We start from the raw sequence: 19,877 nt of genomic DNA, 5'->3' as shown, positions 1-19,877 counted from the left end.
CATATTGTGCAGATACAATTAACATGACTTTTAGAAACAAATAAATTGACTTAGAATAATCTGACCATTGAGAATCTGGATTTGCAGAACCCAAAGGCTAATTACTAGCAAAGAGAAATAAAATAATAATCCTTAACTTATTTCTGGATAGTCATTTCTACAATGCGGTACACTCAAAAAGATGACTCTATTGGTGTTTTCATTTGCTTTGTTTTGTTTTCTGGTTTTGTTTTTCCTCTTGTTTTTAATACATTTGTAGTTTTTAATATAAAACAGCTTCTGATTTGGAAAGAATTTAATGATACTCTCCAACATTTCAAAAATTAAAATGTTCTGTAGATTCCATATTATATTCAATCATAGCTGAGTGTATCTTCAGATTGATGGAAATGACACACTAAGAAGTTTTTCATAACATCACTATCTTAAAAATTATGAAAATATCCTACTTATATAAAACATTTTATAGCAAGCGTTAATCCAAAATCAACTTTTATGACTACAAGTAAAGATTTCAGTGAAAAACGTTGAAATCTCTTAAAACAACTTAATGAACAATGTCACAATAATAACTCCTAGTTAACCTTGTTATATTCAATGAATAAGATGTGAAATAGTTACAACTGATTATTAAAACATAATTAAAGAATTGAGGAGATTCATTAAATGCAACTAAAAGAAATTGAACTAAGGTCCAAAATGAATTCAGCATTTAATTTTCTAAGGAGCGATTGATCTATTTTCAAAGATTAATTTTCTTTATCATAACATAAATACATGAAGAATGTAGAATATGTTTGCTTCAGTAAATTGATGTCACTTGTCTAAAAATATTACTGGTAAAAAGGCTGAATGGTCTGTTATAGTAGTTTCAGTATATACTTTCATTTTTCTTCTTTCTCATTAGTAATTAAAAAGAATTTTCAGGGCGCCTGGGTGGCTCAGTCGTTAAGTGTCTAACTTCAGGTCAGGTCATGATCCCAGGGTCCTGGGATCGAGCCCCACATCAGGCTCCCAGCTCCACGGGAATCCTGCTTCTCCCTCTCCTTCTGCCCTTGCTTGTGTTCCCTCTCTCACTGTCTCTCTCTCTCTCTCTCTCTCTCTCTCTGTCAAATAAATAAATAAAATCTTTAAGAAAAACAAACAAACAAAAAAGAATTCTCTAATACAGGGAAATAATGTAATGCTCGAAGGACAAGTCATATCATAAAAATTAAGCAACAGCTTAAATGTCTGCATAATATATATGGAGTTTTAAAACTAATGACTGTGCTAACATAAGACATAATTTTTCACTAGCTAATGATATGACTAGTGACTATAGAATAAATGGTAAAATAGCTGGGGAACACAATATGTCTTAAACATATTTTAGTGACCAAATAAATTTACAAACATATATACATATGTATATAAATGTTTAGAGAGATCTCTAAAGAGACATATTACCATGTTCACAAATGCATAATATGTGTCATATTTTCAAATATGTACCATTTTCTTTTCACATTTGTCTAATTTTGCTTTTGTTGCCTGTACATTTGGTGTCCTATCCAAGAATCATTTCCAAATCCAATGTCATGAATCCTTTCCCCTATATTTTCTTCTAGAAGTTTTGTAGTTTTAGGTCTTACACTTGGGTCATTAGTCCATTTGGAGTTAATTTTTGTATATGGTGATAGGCAAGGGCCCAACTTCATTCTTTTTGTATGTGGATACTCAACTTTCCCAACACCATTTGTTAAAAGGACTGCCCTTTTCCCATTTACTGGTTTTGCTGCCCTTGTAGACACTTGATGACCATTTGACCATACATGCAGGGTTTATTTCCAGCAGCTCTAGTCTAGTCCATGGATCTATTTGCCTTTATGCCAGCACATGTTTTGATTACTGTAGCTTTGTAATATATTTTGAAGTCAGGAAGTGGGAAATCTCCAACTTTGTCCTTCTTTTTAAAAATTGTATTGGCTATTCAACATCCTTTGATATTTTATATGAATTTTAAGATCAATTTTTCCATTTCTGCAAAAAAATGCCATTGGGATTTTGACAGGAATTGCACTGAATCTGCAGATTGCTATGATAGATTTATGTGTGATTTTTAATGTATCTTCATACACAATACAGAAATGATGTTGAAGGAGAATATTTACCATTATGGAAAAATGTTATGATAAACTACTAAGTGAAATGTATTAACAGAACAACAAAAAAAAACAGTATATATAAGGTAATTGCCTTGTTTTTTTTCAAGTGAATGATTTAGAGTAAGCTGAGATTTACAAAAAATGGTAAATATAGTATAGAGGGTGAGTTTATACTCCACACCAAATTTCCCATAATATTAATATATTATATTAGTATGGAATATTTCTCAAAGTTAATGAAACAATATTGATGCATTATTACTAACTAAAGTGCACACTTTATTCAGATTTCCTTTGGTGCTACCTAATGCCTTTTTACTGTTCTGCGTCCCTTCCAGGATACAACATTTAGTCAGCAACCTTCCTGATGCTCCTCTTGTCTGTGACAGTTCCTTGTGTTCCCTTGTTTTTGATGACTTTGACAGTTTTGAGGAGTACTGGTCAAGTATTTCATAGAACATCTCTCACAATATTTTTCTGGTGTTTTTCTGATGATTGGACTGAGCTACAGAGTTTTGGGAGAAATAACACAGAGATTAAGTACCATATCTCAAAATACCAGGATTACGTATTAGCACTATGATTTACAACTTTTGCTGTTAACCTTGATCACCTGCTGAGGCAGTATTTGCCAGTTTTGTCTTCTTTTTCTTGCCCCCGCACCCCCGCAATGTCCTTACCATTCTCATTCTTTGGAAGGAAGTCCTTTCGATCCAGCTTTTTGAAGACAGAGTAGCTACCTATATTTTTTGGAATTCTGCATGCAGATTTGTCCAATTTCCCACAGGTACGTATTTATTCGATGATTTATTTATATCCTTTTGGATTCATGGATATTTATTTTATATTTTGGGTTATAATCTAATACTACTTAATTAATTGTGTTGCATAAATTGTTCCAGGACTGGTCAGTGGGAGCTTATTCAGTTGGCTCCTGTGTCCCTTTGACATATCCCCATCAGTATGTGTGTGTGTTTGCCTGTGTACATGTGATCACTGCCCTACTTTCTGTCACTATGAGATGCTTTATCTTTTATATTTTTGTCTCGGTCCTAGAATCAGCCATTTTCCAAGGAGCTCTGGCCCTTTTATTGCAGAATGGTATTAGAAAGCTCAATTTGGTGTGTTAGGTGTTTCATTATGTTCATTACGGGGGTGCCAATGCTTTTAGAGCCAGCTGACTCAACAAGGAGATATATATTCATTGATATACATACACACATTTTAAATATTTCTGTATGTAACCATCTGCATCGATATTAAGATAAACATATGTCCATAATGATATCTCTAATTCTAATCCATAACCACAAGCATTATTCTAGCCTTTTCCCCTTGCTTATCCTCCCACTTCACCAATAAGAAATCTACCTCTCACCATCCTCCAGCCATTTACTTTCAGTTCTACCATATTTGTATAATGGTTTTTAGCATTGTAATCTGTGCATTGATGGGAAATGATTTTATCAACAAGAGTATATGCTTATGCATGGTTCATTTTTAATTTAATCTCACAAGCTCCACTCCTCCCAAGTTACATAAATGAACAATGCATTCTCTTTAGTGAGGTCATATAGTTAGGTAATTTTGTCATATTCTTCATTCTATCCTAGAATCTCCCATTCTCCTACATATTTTTTTTCAAATTTTTATTTAAATTCTAGTTAGTTAACATATGGTGTAATATTGGTTTCAGGAGTAGAATTTAGTGATTCATCTCTTACATATAACACCCAGTGCTCATCATAAAAAGTGCCCTCCTTAATACCCATCACCCATTAAATATATATATATATATATTTAATTTTCATACATTAAAGTTCATTCCTTATGCTTTGAAACTCTATGGGATTTGACAAATGCATAGGGATATGTACAAGCAGTTACAGTATCACACAGAATAGGGTTACCACCTTAAAATATCTCACTTGCTTCATCTATTCAACTCCCACTGTCTCCAACCACTGGCAGTCACTAATCTATTTATCAGTTGTGTCTCTTTTAGAACGTCATATAAATGAAAACATATAGCATGTAGTTTTTCAGACTGTTTTCTCTCACTTAGCAATATGCATTCAGATAGATCCATGCCTTTGCATGACTTGATTAATTCATTGCTTTTTGTCAGTGAATAGTATTTCATCGTATTGATGAGCTAGAGTTTCTTTATTAATTCACCTATGGAAGTACATCTTGGTTGCTTAAGTTTTTGGTGATTATGGATAAAGGTGCTATAAATATTCACATCCAGGTATTTGCGCAGATACGAGTTTTCAAATGATTTCTGTAAGTGCATAGAACTTTGTGTCATAAGGCCAAAATTAAGTCCAATATTATATATTGCCTCAACATCTGGTAAACCTGGGAGAGTTTCAAATAAACAAACCACAAATTCCCTTCCCCACCTGGTTTCCACAGGTAAGGTCTCCTAGATAAATAACCATCCTTAGCATGTGGACCAGGAATAGTTCCTGCTTATCCCTGAGTAGCAAGATTCAGTTCCCTGCCAGCCTGAAGACTAATTCAAACAAGCCAATCACCTCATCCTCTTGGTATTACAGGGCCTGCCAACCATAACCTCTGTTGGTTCATTTTGTTTCAGTGTATAACCCCTGTATTAGTTTGCTGGGGCTGCCATTAAAAAAAATACCACAGAATGAATGGCTTAAACAACAAATATTTATTTTCTCATACTTCTCTAGGCTGGATGTCTAAGATCAAGTGTCAGCAGGTTTGGTTTCTTATGAAGCTTGTCTCTTTGGCTTATAGATGGTTGTCTTCTTACTGTGTCCTCACGTAGTCTTTTCCTGTGCACATGCATCCTTGATGTCTCTCTGTGTGTCCCAATTTTTTCTTCTTATAAAGGCACCAGTCATATTGGATTAGGACCCACTGTAACAGTTTCATTTTAACTTAATAACTGCTTTAAAGGACCTATCTCCATGTACAGTCACATTCTGAGGTACTAGGGCTTAGGGCTTCAAATAGAAATTTTGAGAGAACACAATTTGCCTCCAAAATAATCCCACGTGGCCTAGAATGGCACACGGTGGCAAATTCTCCTAGGCAGATGTTATATGTGATTAATAAACTATTGCCAATTTCATGACAATGTTGGGCATCATATGTTTGGTCATTCCTATATTCCTAGGGCAGAAATCCCTCCCACAACCTGGGATGAGTAGGAGGGGGTTAAAACAAAGTGTTATTACTCTACCACATGGTAAGACTATGTTTATGTTTGTAAGAAACTGCCAGGTGACTGTACTATTTACATTCCCACCATTAATGAATGTGGTTTCATATTCTCATCAGTAATTGGTCTTGTCAGTTTTTATAGGATTTTAGTCATTCTAAGAGATATGATGTGATATCTTATTGCTTTTTTAATTTACATTTTCTGATGACAAATGATGTTGAACATCTTTTTGTACGCATATTTCCATGTATATATCTTTTTTGCTAAGAAATCCATTCACATAATTTGTCCATTTTTTAAATTGGGCTGTTTGTTTTCTTTTGTTGAGTTTTAAGATTTCTTGGTATATAAAAAAAAGATTTCTTGGTATATTTTGAATATAAGTGCTTCATCAGATATGTGGTTTGCAAGTATTTTCTCCCATTTCATGGCTTGTCTTTTCATTCTCCTAACGTAGTCTTTACAGAGCAGAATGTATTCATTTTAATGAAGTTCAATTATCCAGTATTTCTTTCACAGATTGTGCTTTATTTATATTTTAAAAGTCATCATGAATCTCCAGGTCATCTAGATTTTCTATATTATCTTACAGAAGTTGTATAGTTCTGCATTTTACATTTAGGTCTAGTGTCCATTTTCCAGGAATTCTTATGTCAAGTGAAAGATCTGTATATAGAGATTTTTTTGGTATGTATGTCCAATTTTTCCAGCATCATTTGTTGAATCTCCAATTTGTTGAACTTCCAACTTAAAATTTTTTGTATCCAGTTAAACTGTCCTTCAAAAGTGGAGTGGACAGAAGAACTTTCTTAGACAAACAGAACAGTGAATTTGCTGCCAATAAAACTGGCTTGAAAGAAATGTTAAAAGATGTTGAACACTATATCAAAAATTTATGATGTACTATATGCTGGCTTACTGAACATAAAAAAAAAAAAAAAAGGTGTTCTTCACAGAGGAAGGAAAGTGATATAGGTCAGTAACTTTGATCAACTTAAGAAGAGTGCCAGAGAAGGAATAAATGAAGGCAAAATGAAATCTTTATTTTTCTTATTCCTATCTTATCTAATAGATAACTACTCAAAGTGATAACAGCAACAATATATTAGGTGATTATAGTATATGAATAAGTAAAATAAAAGCCAGTAATATTATGAAGAATGGGCAGCGAATGGAAATACTTTGCTGTAAGTTACCCGCATACTATGAAGCAATTTGTATTATTAAAGGTGGACTTGGGTTAGTTATAAATGCATGGTGCAAACTGTAGGGCATCCCTTAAAAAACTAAATAAAGAAGTATAATTGGCAAACTAAGAGTGGAAGAAAATGGACTCATCCAAAAGCTCAATTAAAACCAGAAAAAAAGGTATAAATTAATAACCAAGAAACAAAAATAAATGCAAAAGTGGAAATCAGTTACAAACATAGTGGATACTAATCCAATTATATTGATAATCATTTTAATGTTAATGGTCAAAATACACTAATTAAAAGACAAGGTGTCAGAATGGCTAAAGAAAAAATAAGACCAAATGGTATCTTACGTATAAAAAATGTACTTTAAATAAAAAGACTCAAATAGATTGAAAGTAAAGGGATGTATTGCATCCATATTTTGGCTATTGTAAATAATGCTGCAATAAACAGAGTGCATATATCTTTTTGAATTATTGTATTCATTTTCTTTGGGTAAATGCCCAGTATTAGAATTACTAGATCATATGGTATTTCTATTTTTAACTTTTTAAAATTTTAATTCAATTAGCCAACATATAGTACATCATTAGTTTCAGATGTAAAGTTCAGTTATTCATTAGTTGCATATAACACCCAGTGCTCATCACAGCTCATGCCCTCCTTAATTTTTTGAGGAACCTCCATACTATCTTCCACAGTGGTTGCACCACTGTGGTTGACACCCCAATGTCAGTTAAAATATAGATGACATGAATAACATAATAATCAACTTAATCTATTGACTTTATAAACTACTTCATCTAATAACAGCAGAATATGCATTTTTTCCTAAACTTAACATGCAACATTCACCAAGATAAAACTTGTGGTGATACAGGGATGCGTGGGTGGCTCAGTCAGTTAAGCGTCTGCCTTCAGTTCAGGTCATGATCCCGGGGTCCTGGGATCAAGCCCCATATCCGGCTCCTTGCTCAGCGGGGAACTTGCTTCTCCCTCTGCCTGCCGCTCCCCCTGCTTGTGCACTCTCTCTCTCTCTCTCTCTCCGACAAATAAATAAATAAAGTATTTAAAATAAAAACAAAATAAAAAAATTTGTGATGATATAACACACCTTAACAAATTTAAAAGAATAGAAATCATGTGAATCATGTTTACAGACCAAAATACAATTAAATTAGAAATCAGAAACACAGCCAGGAAATTCTCAAATATTTAGAAATTAAATGAAACATTTTTAAATAACATGCAAGCCAATGAAGAAATCTCAAGAGAAATTAAGACATTTGAATTAAATGAAAATGAAATATAACTCATACAAATTGATGGGATAAAGCAGAAACATTGTTTCAATGGAAATTTATAGCATTGAATGCATACATTAGAAAATAAAAATATCTAAAATCAATAAGTCAACCTTTTTGTCTTATAAAACTAGGAAATAAAGAATAATTTAAGCAAAAAATAAGTAGAAAACAATAAAAATTAGAGCTTTATTATTTTTTTCAATAACACTGATATACAATTTTTGGTACCTCTGTTTTTCAGTTTCCAAAACTTTATAAATTACAGAGATTTCCTCTTCTAACAAGTAATAACAGTGTATTACAAGTCTAACTATCTTCATATAAAAACTTTTGGGTCTAACAAGATTGGATGGGCATCATAAACTTTAAAAGAAATTATTTATTTTATTATTTTATTTATTATTATTTATTATTTTATCATAAACTTTAAAAGAAATTATTATTTTAAAATAATAATATATATACAATATATTGTATATAAAATAATACAATACATAAAATAATGTGTATTGTGTACATAACAATACACATAAATGTGTAATGTTATGTACACATTTCCAAGCTCTAATAATTTCAACACACACATACATATCATATATATATGTAGATACATCTATATCTATATCTATCTATCTATATATATATAGATTCAGGGATTCAGCTAGATTTGGAGGAAAAAAAATATTTGGAGTTAGTTCCAGACATGAAAGAAAGGGAAAGTCACTCTAAGCAAAAGGAACAATCTGTGCAAAGACAAGAGTGTATGACTATCCATAGCATGTTCAGGGTAAATTCTACATTCGATGATGTTTATAGAAAAAATGAATGGAGGTGAAGTTGTAAAATTCATTTCAAGGGACATGTTAAATAGGTGTATGTAGAATTTAGAATTTAATCTGTGCTATTCCAGTATTTGGGTGGGGCAGGAGAATCTGTAACAGGAGAAGGATATAACAATATTTGTGCATTATTCGGCTAATAGACTGGAAATGAGAAAAAATACAGATAAAGAAAACATTAAAAAGTACAACAAATAGTCCTGGTGAATTTTATTTTGTTTTGTTTTGTTTTATTTTATTATTTTATTTTTTATTTTATTTTAATCCTGGTGAATTTTAAATGGGGTCTAAATGTAAGTAGCACAGTGGAGGTAAGTGGCGGAGACGTTCTGGGGTGAGGGGCATTTTATAATTGTGAAGATGGACGTGGAGGCAGTCATGAGGAGCCATAGTTTTCCGCTTTTGGTAAGGGCAGCAGTAATGTTGCTAACCGCACTGAAAGGTACATGGGAAGTAGTGGAGAAATTGTGAAATAAGAATTCCATTCACATGTTCTACTTCGACTAGTTTGATGAGCTTAAATACTTACTTATAAGGGTTCACAGAGCTCAGGAGAACAGTAGGAGGCAGTATAGGAACGTAGTTATATGGTCAGATTCTGGAGCCACATTCCCATATTTGAATCGCAATTTCACCTCTAACAAACCGTGAAGTTCACAGTTTCCTCCTCTGAAAAACAGAGATGGAGATCATAGCACCTAATTTATATGTATTTGATAAGACTCAAGTGAGATAATACAGGTGAGCCACATAGCACAGTGGTTTATCTGCCTGGCACATAGGGAGTATTCAGTAAATATGAGATATTACATGAATACATAAAGACATCCTTGAATTCTACAGGGGATTACTGAAGCAATCGAGGTAATAAAATCAATCAAGAAGCACTTAAGAAAATTCCAAGAATTACTTGAAGAATTAAGGAGAACTCTGAGCAGCAGAAATACTAAGGAAATGGATAAAGGAAGAAAAATTAGTAGAAGCTAATGAGAAAGAGTATACATAATGATAGAATAAGAAAAAAGAGTTTTGACTGTTGGTAACAACAATGGAAGAAGGTAGATTTTTAAGAGAAAAGACAGTATTATATAGTATAATAGTATTATATAGTATAAAGACAGAAAAGTAGTAATCAAAAGGAATCAAAAGGGGGCACCTGGGTGGCTCAGATGGTTAAGCGTCTGCCTTTGGCTCAGGTCATGATCCCAAGATCCTGGGATCGAGTCCCGCATGGGGCTCCCTGCTCGGCGGGGGGCCTGCTTCTCCCCCTCCCTCTGCTTCTCCCCCTACTCATGTTCTCGCTCTCTCTCTCTGTATCTCTGTGTCTGGAATGAATAAATAAAAAAATCTTAAAAAAAAAAAAAAAAGGAATCAAAAAGGAAAAGTAGCCTGAGAAGCATAAGCATTAAAAAACCTCACAGTTAGAAGTTAGATGTTATTAGAACTCATGAGAGTAATTTGCATTGAGATGAATAAAATTACAGATTTCAGTGGGCTTAAGATTAATGTAAATACAGAGCAATAGGAACTGTGATTAAGCAAGCTCTAAGCCTGACAACGGGCCTCAGTCTCATGACTCAGAGATCGTGACCTGAACCTAAATCAAGAGTGGGAGGCTTAGCCAACTCAGCCACCCAGGGGAGATAAACAGATAAACGCCTGGGTGGCTCAGTCGTTAAGGGTCTGCCTTCGGCTCAGGTCGTGGTCCCAGGGTCCTGGGATCGAGTCCTGCATCGGGCTCCCTGCTCGGCGGGGAGCCTGCTTCTCCCTCTGCCGCTCCCTCTGCTTGTGCTCTCTCTTTCTCTCTCTCTGACAAATAAGTAAAATCTTAAAAAAAAAAAAAGAGTGTACATTAAAAAGAGGAAATAATGAATACTTGTACATGTTACATCCAGTGTATGTATAGACTGAAGGATATGTATATTTCTGAAGGACGCACAAGAAAATGCTCCTCCTTTCCTCTGGAGAGGAGAAATAGGGGGCTAATGGAACTCAAGGATGCATTTTGTAACAATCTTCTGTTACTTTTGAATATTGTACATGTGAATATCACCAATTAAAAATAAAACAAAAATATTTAAGTTGATCAACACTTTAAAAGTATTGGAATATAACTTTTATAAGGCATAATCTTCATCCTGGAGTTGCTCACAATTTGTAGATATTTCAGATATACAAAAATAATGAAATATCAATAAACTAACTGGTACAATTAAGTTATAAACAAAATACTATAGGACTACACTACTGTTTACCTTTGCATCAAGGATTCAATGAAGGCTTCTCTAGAAATAGTTTTATTGGAGCTCATCATCCTAGAATGATGGTTACTTTACTAGGTTTCTACCCAATTCCTGCCTACTCTCTGAAAAAGTTCTGAACTTACTGAGCTTTGGGATTCTATCATGTTTATTGAATTTCCTATACTGAACTTCTTCCAGCTTTGGAATTCTATCATGTTTACTGCTTATATCACCAATATGAATACTTGTTCCTCATTGATTGCTTCATTGTCTACATCCAACATCTTTGGTGAATTTCAGTCCTAAAAGTCAGGAATACTAAATACAGCGGAAAGGCCTGTCAGTGCCTATAACAATTTTCTCCCAAAAGTAAATGCTTACTAAATACTTTTTGGAAAAAAAAAAATAAGTAAAATACTGCCTTTCCCATATTCTTTGAGGCATATTTAGTGATATATTTTCTAGAAAAGTCTCTGCTAAAATTTATAAATATAGAAAATTATATTCACATCAAGCACTCACAAGAAATAATATTAATGAGAAAAAATGCCTGTAGTTAACCTATAGTTTACCAGTTAATATCCTCCTGGGGAAAAATGCCACAATTTAAAAAAAAAAAAGTTCAGTTCTGCAAACCAGGGGGTGATGTATTAGGAGCAAAAATCCAGTTCAGCTGTCATTGGTTATGAATTCCAAATAACAGCTCAAACCATAAAAGTGTTTCTCTTAAGTTTTTCTATTATTAAACAATATCAGGCTATGTCTCATGAAAAATATTTTTGGAAAACCAAAATAATCCTTGTAAGTAATAGATCCATGATGATTTACAAATCCCTCTCTCCACCACATGTATCAAAATCTCACACAAAACTAATTAAAGAAAGAAAAGGGAATATATTACTTATTACTTATATAGTTGATGTTAATAAATTCTGCCATATTATTTGTCCATACAGTGGCACTTAAGGAGCTGTCTTCCAAATATTTAGGTGTTATGTACACATTACATACATGCTATATTTCTAAGTTGACTAGCACCAACTGTAAACTGAAAAGCTAATATTTACCTTTAATAGGTCACATGGGATTCTCATAACTTAGGCCCTTACCTGGAAATCTATTCTCAAAGGACTAATTGAGAAGAAAGGAATTTCCATAAATTGAGGACTTATTGAATAAACCGAGCGCTGTTTCCACGTCTTAACCATGAGAAGCCCATGTCTCCCAGGTCTTCCTTCATAATATTCCATATATCCCCCTTCTGGACCCCAATTCTCAGTCTTCTCCTATTCCTGAGCCCACTTCTTCATCAGCAATGCTTCCCAGATGCTTGATCTTCCAACTGCACGCTCTCTTTCTCTACTGGTTCTAACTAAAACCTGGAGCTCCCCTAAAGGCACTAGAGCTTCCTCTATTGCTTTCTTGAATGGTTTCTGTTTTCTACCACACACCCCTTCCTTTTCATTGCTGTATTCAGACTATTTTCCTTTGCTTCTTCCTAAAACCTTTTAGTATAGGATCTCTTCTCATCAGATAACTCACATCAACCTCTTCCAACAATTTTAAAATTTAGAAAACATGGCTACATAATCTTTAGAAAATCCAACTTATAGAAACTGATATAAATAAAGTGAAAATTCTGAATAGTATAACATTTAGAATTGATAAGAAAAACTTCCAGTTCAGAAGTCCACAGGGATAAATTCTGTCACACAGGGCTCACAGGGCTCCTCCTGAAACATCTATCGCTACTGAATATATGGTGAGAGGGAAGTATCACAGACCATATGAGAAAACAAACCGTAGTACTACAGGGTCGTTTGCTTTTATTTCAATCTATTTTCATCGATTTCACCTCACTTAATTATTTAGCAGATATACACTATTTTTACCATAATCCAAGTTTCTTTTTTTGCATTACTGATATTCTCTGAAGGAAGAAAATTGTTGTAACTGAATGGTAGAAGTTTTTTACATTTCAAAATATGATGAATGAGCATAGACTTGGAACATCATTTCTTTTATGGAGCTATTACAAAACAAGACAAATACCTTTCCTTGAATTAATGTGAACTATACCTATTGTGTAATAAAACTTTTCACATTTTATTTTATTTTGAAGATTTATTTATTTGAGAGAGAGAGGGAGAGAGAAGAGAGAGTGTGGGGAGGAGGGGCAGACGGAGAGGGAGAGAGAGTCCTAAGCAGATTCCACGCTGGGCATGGAGTCTGAAGTGGGGCTCAATCTCATGACCCTGAGATCACACCTGAGCCAAAACCAAGAGTCGGATGCTTAACCAACTGTGCCACCCAGGCTCCCCAAAACTTCACATTTTAAAATTATTTTGTGAATTTTCATTTGTGTGAATTTTAATTGGCAAGGAGTTTTAGGAAATTTGGAAATGGAAAATATGTCAAGGTACATGATAAAATATGGCACATTTCTATCCCTATAGGTATGTGTGTGTGTATATATATATATTGTTTTCTCATATGGTCTATGCCACACCTGTGGCAACAAAACATATAATTCTCTATCTTTATTTCCATTTCGCTACAATGATCCGAATGGTGACTGAATAGAAATCCAAAGAAGGCAAGTCTCTTGGTCAAGGGGAAAAATTCTTTATACCTCCATGTTATGTTGACCCTATGTTATAATAACTTCAGTGAGAATATGTGGTCAAAAATGTGAAGTGCTGTTGATATGACTAGGAGTCAGAAGTAATCTCTGTGTTAGTATGACCTGTAATATTTCTCTTCCACCTTCAGAACTGAAATGTGATCACATCTGGCTCAGTCTATTGTCGAATTCCAGATGTTCACAGCGTTCGTTTGCTATCACCCTCTTAATCACCTTTCACTAAAGGAAGAAGTCAGGGATTGGTCACTTCAGGTGATTGCTGTCACCAAGGGTTAGTTTTTCATATAAGAAACTGGGTGTTTTTGAATGGTTGAAAGCTTGTCCCCTCTTTATAAGGCATTAAAATCTTATGCAATGTCATTCATTCAAAATTCTGACATTTGAAACAGCTTATACCACTCTGTTGGATTATATTTCATTCTTGAATCAGCTGTATAAAATATGTTATTTATATTCATTTTACAAGATAAAATTGCATAGGCCAAAAATCCATACCCCATCTATTATAAACTACCCACTATTCTTGAAGAATGGGTAATAATAAACTTATAATGTGATCTGGTCAAATAGGATGCCAAATGTCAAGTAAAGTGTGTGTGTGTGCGTGTGTGTGTCTGTGTGTGTGTTTAAAAGGAAAAATTTGGGTTGTGTTTTTGATTTAATAATTTACTTAAAGTAGAAAAAGTGCTTAAATGAATACATTACTATTTGAAATTTTGGACTCTGTTCTACAGGTATACTTAAACTATTGTTTGTAATCTAAATATGTGAAATGAAAATATATCATTAGCCTTATATTTCTTAAAAGATAAAGGGTTAAAAAAAGGTGGATGATATTAGAAGACTAAAAACTACTTTAGGAAAACAAAATTTTATACCCACTGATTGTTAAATTAGAAATCAATAGAAAAGGAACTATGAGACCCAAGAAAAATGGTCCAGAGTGAGATTGATCAATTGTGGGCTGGAGTCTTTGAGGAAGGATTTCCGTAGAAGTTAATGATGAATAAAAAGACTGGAAAATAATAGGATGGTAAAATGAAAATTTACAAGTGATAGGGACTGAAGGTTAGTAGAAATTAGTTTAAAGATCACTAGAATAATTATTGAGAAAAATATTTGATTTGACAGTAAATTACACCACCGTTAAGTCCTCAAACAAGAGTCTATGGGATAAAAGTGGTCATTTGTGAAAAATATATTTCAAGGGTGGTATGCAATATAGATTCCGAAGCATGAGAAGGACATTTAGGACAAGTTCAGCCTAGAGATTGTACAATCTTAATAACTAGAACCTGAATTCCTTTTATGATCACTTGTTTTTGTTTGGGGAAAATATTTTGAAATCCCTTTGTGAGTTGTGTGAGTTTGGGATCACAGGCTCTGAGGAACCAAGGAAACAAAAAAATACTTGCTACAAACCTGGAGCCCAGTCTGGAAAAACGGCTAAGGCATTTTAGGACAAAAAAGTATCTAACGTAGATTCTTCAGTTGCTTGCATTGCTATGTTGCGAAATCTTTTGTTCCTGAAAATTTTAGCAAGCTATGAAATGAAAGCATATGAAAATATATGGGGGAGCAGAGGATTTTTGTAGGGTTCATTTATTATCATCCAAGTAATACATGAGTATGGTGGCTAGATAATGTCTCAACTTAAACATTTATGCAAAAGCACAATGAAATTAAAAACATTTTGCAGACTGATAGAAAATATTTGCTTTAAGAAGAAAAAAGTGAATACCCATCGCATAAAAAGAATCACTACAAATTAATATTAAAAAGCAAAAACCTATAACAATGTGAAAAATGATATAAACTGATCATTCTTAGAATAAAAAATTTAAAATGACCAATACATATGTGAAATGATATTTAGCTTCTCCAGTAATGTAATTTTTATTGATCGTATTAGGAAAAAATAAAGTATTACTGTATTTATCATTGGCAAAGATGAGATGAACAGGACATTTTGTACAGAATTGGCAGAAGTATAAATTAGTGTGTCCTTTCTTATGACATCATGGTTTTGATCATGATTAGATATAAAAAATCCTGTTGAATTCAAAATCATAAATAAAAGGAAGAAATTACCAATTTCACAGAAATAAAAAGGATTATACAAGAGAACTAGGAAAAAGTGTACACCAATAAATTACATAACCTAGATGAAATGGACAAATTTCTACAAATATATATCCTAAGACTGAATTATGAAAAAATAGAAAATCTGAATATACCTGTAACTAGTAAGAGATTAAACCAATAATCAAAAATCTTCCCACAAAGAAGCCCTGGTTCTGACTACTTCATTGATGAAGTCTACCAAATATTTAGAGAACTAACACCAATCCTTCTCACACTTTTCCAAAACAATGACAAGGAGGGAACAGTTTCTAACTCCTTCTACAAGGCCTGCATTATCCTGATACAAAAGCCAGACAAAGACACTAAGAAAACTATAGACCAATATCCGTTATGAACATTAAAGCAAACATTTCAACACACTACTGACAAACCAAATTAAGTGACATATTAAAAAGATTATACACCATGACCGAGTGAGATGTATTCTGGGATATGAGTGGTTCAACATATAAAAAGTCAATCAATTTAATATATCACATGAACAGAATGGAGGAAAAAGACCACATGATAATCTCAATTGATACAGAAAAAGCATTTGACAAAATTCAAAGAAACTTTCATGAAAAAAGCATTTGATAAACCTTAATAGAAGGAAACTACTTCAACATAATAAAAACAATACATGAAAAACCTACAGTGAATATCATATTTAATGGGGGAAGACTGAAAGGTTTTTTTTTTTTTTTCCTAAAATAAGAAAAAAAGCAAAGATACCTGTTTTTTCCACTATTCAAAATAGTACTGGAAGTTCTAGCTGGAGCAATTAGGCAATAAAAAGACATAAAAGGCCTAGAAATTAAAAAAGAAATAAATTATATCCATTTACAGATGATATAATCTGATATGTAGAAACCTCCAAAGATTCCACAAAAAAATAATTAAAACTAATAAGAGAATTCAATAAAGAAGCCAGATACAAAGTCAACACACAAAAATCATCTGTTTCCATGCATTAACAATGAGCAATCTGAAAATAAAATTCAGAAAACAATTGGATTGTTGAATCATTGTATTGTACACCTGAAACTAATATAACACTGTACATTAATTATACTGGAATTTAAAAAAAAAATAAAAGAAAGAAAATTTAAAAAAGAAAATTCCATTTACAATAGCATCAAAATAAATAAAATACTTAGAAATTAACTAATGAGGTGAAAGATTTGTATAATAAAAACTAGAATATATTGCTGAAAGAAATCTTAAAAGACACAAATAAATGGAAACACATTTCATGTTTATGGATAGAAAGACTCAATATTAAGATGTCGGTATTACCCAGTGATCCACAGATTAAATCCAATATCTATAAAAATCCTTATATTTTTATAAAGAAATAGAAAAATCCTTGCTAAAATTTGTATGGAACCTCAAGTAATTCCAAATAGCCAAAACAACCTTGAAAAAGAACAAAGTAGGAAGACTCAGGTTTCTGACTTCAAAACCTACTAGAAAGCTACAGTAATCAAAAGAATGAGGTCCTGTCATAAAGACAGACATATAGATCAATAGGATAGAATAGAGAGCCCAGACATAAGCTCTCAGATATATGGTAAAATTATTTTTGAAAGGAGGCCAACACTAGTCAATGGGAAAGGGCATTCTTTTCAACAAATGGTGCTGGGAAAATTACACATCCATATGCAAAAGAATGAAATTGGACTCTTACCTATCACCATATACAAAAAAATAACTGGACCAGAGACTTAAATGTAATACCTAATTCCTTAAATATAACCCAAACCAGAAGACTCTTAAAAGAAAACATAGGGCAAAACTTTACTTTACTATATTTGATTTGGCAATGATTTCTTAGATATAACACCAAAGGGATAATAATAATAATAATGATAATAATAATAATAATAAAGCAACAGCAAAATTAAAAAGAATAAACAAGTTGGCCTTCATAAAAATTTTAATAAAGACACACCAAAAGACACTATCAACAGAGTAAAAAGGGACCCACCCCACAGAGTGGGAAAAATATTTGCAAATGATATATCCAATAAGGTATTGACATCTTGAATATATAAAATATTTCTAAAATTCAAAAATAATAATAACAGCAACAGAAAACAATACAAGTCTGAAATAGGCAAAGGACTTAAATAGATATTTCTCAGAAGAAGATACGTAAAGAGCCAATAAGCACAAGGAACATAACTAAACATAAAAGAAATGAAAATCAAAACTATAACATATCACTTCATACCCATTAAGATGACTACTATTAAAAAATAGAAAATAAAAAATGTTGTCAGGGATGTGGAGAAATTGGACCCCTTTTGGAATTCTTTGTGCGGAATATAAAAATGCTGCAACCCCTATGGAAAATATGGCAGTTCCTCAAAAAATTAAAAATGGAATTACTATATAATCCAGAAATTTCTGTTTGGGATATATAACCAAAAGAATTGAAATCCAGATTTAAGGCTATATTAGTCCACCAGTGATCATAGCAGCACTATTCACAATAGCTAAAATGTGGAAGAAATCCAAATTTTCACTGATGGATGAACAGATAAGCAAAATACAGTATATATACTTACAGTGGAATATTATTCAGTCTTAAAACAAAAGGGAATTCTGACATATGCTACAACATGGATGAACTTTATGATTTCATTGATGAGGACATGATGCTAAGTGAAATAAGTCAATCACAAAAAGAGAGATACTGAGGCACCTGGGTGGCTCAGTCGGTTAAGTGACTGCCTTCGGCTCAGGTCATGATCCTGGATTCCCAGGATTGAGTCCCGCATCGGGCTCCCTGCTCAGCAGGGAGTCTACTTCTCCCTCTGACCCTCCCCCTTATGCTCTCTCTCTCTCTCTCTAGCTCTCAAATAAATAAATAAATCTTAAAAGAGAGAGAGAGAGAGATACTGTATGTATCCACTTATATGAGGTACTTAGAGTAGTCAAAATCATAGCAACAGAATGTAGAATAGTAGTTTCCTTTGACTGGGGTAAGGGTGATGGGGATTATCGTTTAATGGGTGTAGAGTTTCAGTTTTGCAAGATGAAAAGACTTTTGGAGATGAATGGTCGTGAAGGCAGCAAAAAACATGAATGGAATAATTCCATTAAAGCCCACACTTAAAAATGGTGAAGATGATAAATTTTATGTTCTATTTACCACAATAAAAAAAAAAAAAACATGTTGCAGAACAGAATGTAAATATGATGTGTTACAGCCACAGCTTATTCGTCTATTTAATTCTTGATGGTCATTTGGAATGTTTCAGATGGAGACAATTACAATCAAATCTGCTCTGAATAATTTTATATAGACTTCTTAGAGTACACACCTAAGAATATCTTCAGGTATATGTGTTAATTTTTTGAGTGGGGTTTCTTGACTTGATTGTATGCATATCCTAAACTTTAACTGATAGTACCAAATTTTTCCAAAGCTGTGGCACCAATGTATGGTTGACAGACTTTGCGATTGCCCTTATGATTCCTGCCTCTTGTACTTCACACCCTTGTATAATCTCTTCTCCTTCAGTGTGAGTGAGACCTGAGACTTGTGATTCACTTCTGATCAGCAGGCTATGTTAAATGTTATGGGACGTCACTCATGATTATACTTTGTCATAGGATATTCCATCTTACTAGCAGGCTTGCTGTAGAGACTTTGTCCCCGCCACCTCTGAAAAAGTAAGTGCCCATATTAGGAGGCTCATGTGGCAAGGAGGAGTGTAGCCTCTCAGAGATGAGGTTGGCCTCCGGTGACAGCTAGAGGTCAAGACCCACAGTGTTGCAGCTGCAAGAAATGAATTCTGCTAACTTTCTGAGTGAGATTAGAAGTAAACCCTTCCACCAGAGAAGCCTGCAGATGAAAAGCCAGGCTGGCCAACGCCTTGAGTGCAGCCTTGCAGAGTACTCTGCTAGTACTCCCACAGACACCGTGAGATAGTATATGTGTGTTGTTATAAGCCACTTGGTTTGTGGTTATTTGTTACATAGCAGTTGATAACTAGGACACATGTGTACTCCCACAAGTTGTGTATGAAATTGTCTAAATTCCACATCCTCTCCAACATTTGGCATAGTTACATTTTTATTCCATTATTTCATTTTTTTGGATTGTTGTGTAATAATTTTAATGCATCTATATTTAATTTCTGAAATTATTAACTAATTTGAGCACC

The sequence above is a fragment of the Mirounga leonina genome, unplaced genomic scaffold, assembly GCF_011800145.1.
Source record: "Mirounga leonina isolate KUSES-001 unplaced genomic scaffold, KU_Mleo_1.0 Mir_176, whole genome shotgun sequence".
NCBI classification, from domain to species: Eukaryota; Metazoa; Chordata; class Mammalia; order Carnivora; family Phocidae; genus Mirounga; species Mirounga leonina.
This window is presented reverse-complemented; position numbering follows the sequence as displayed.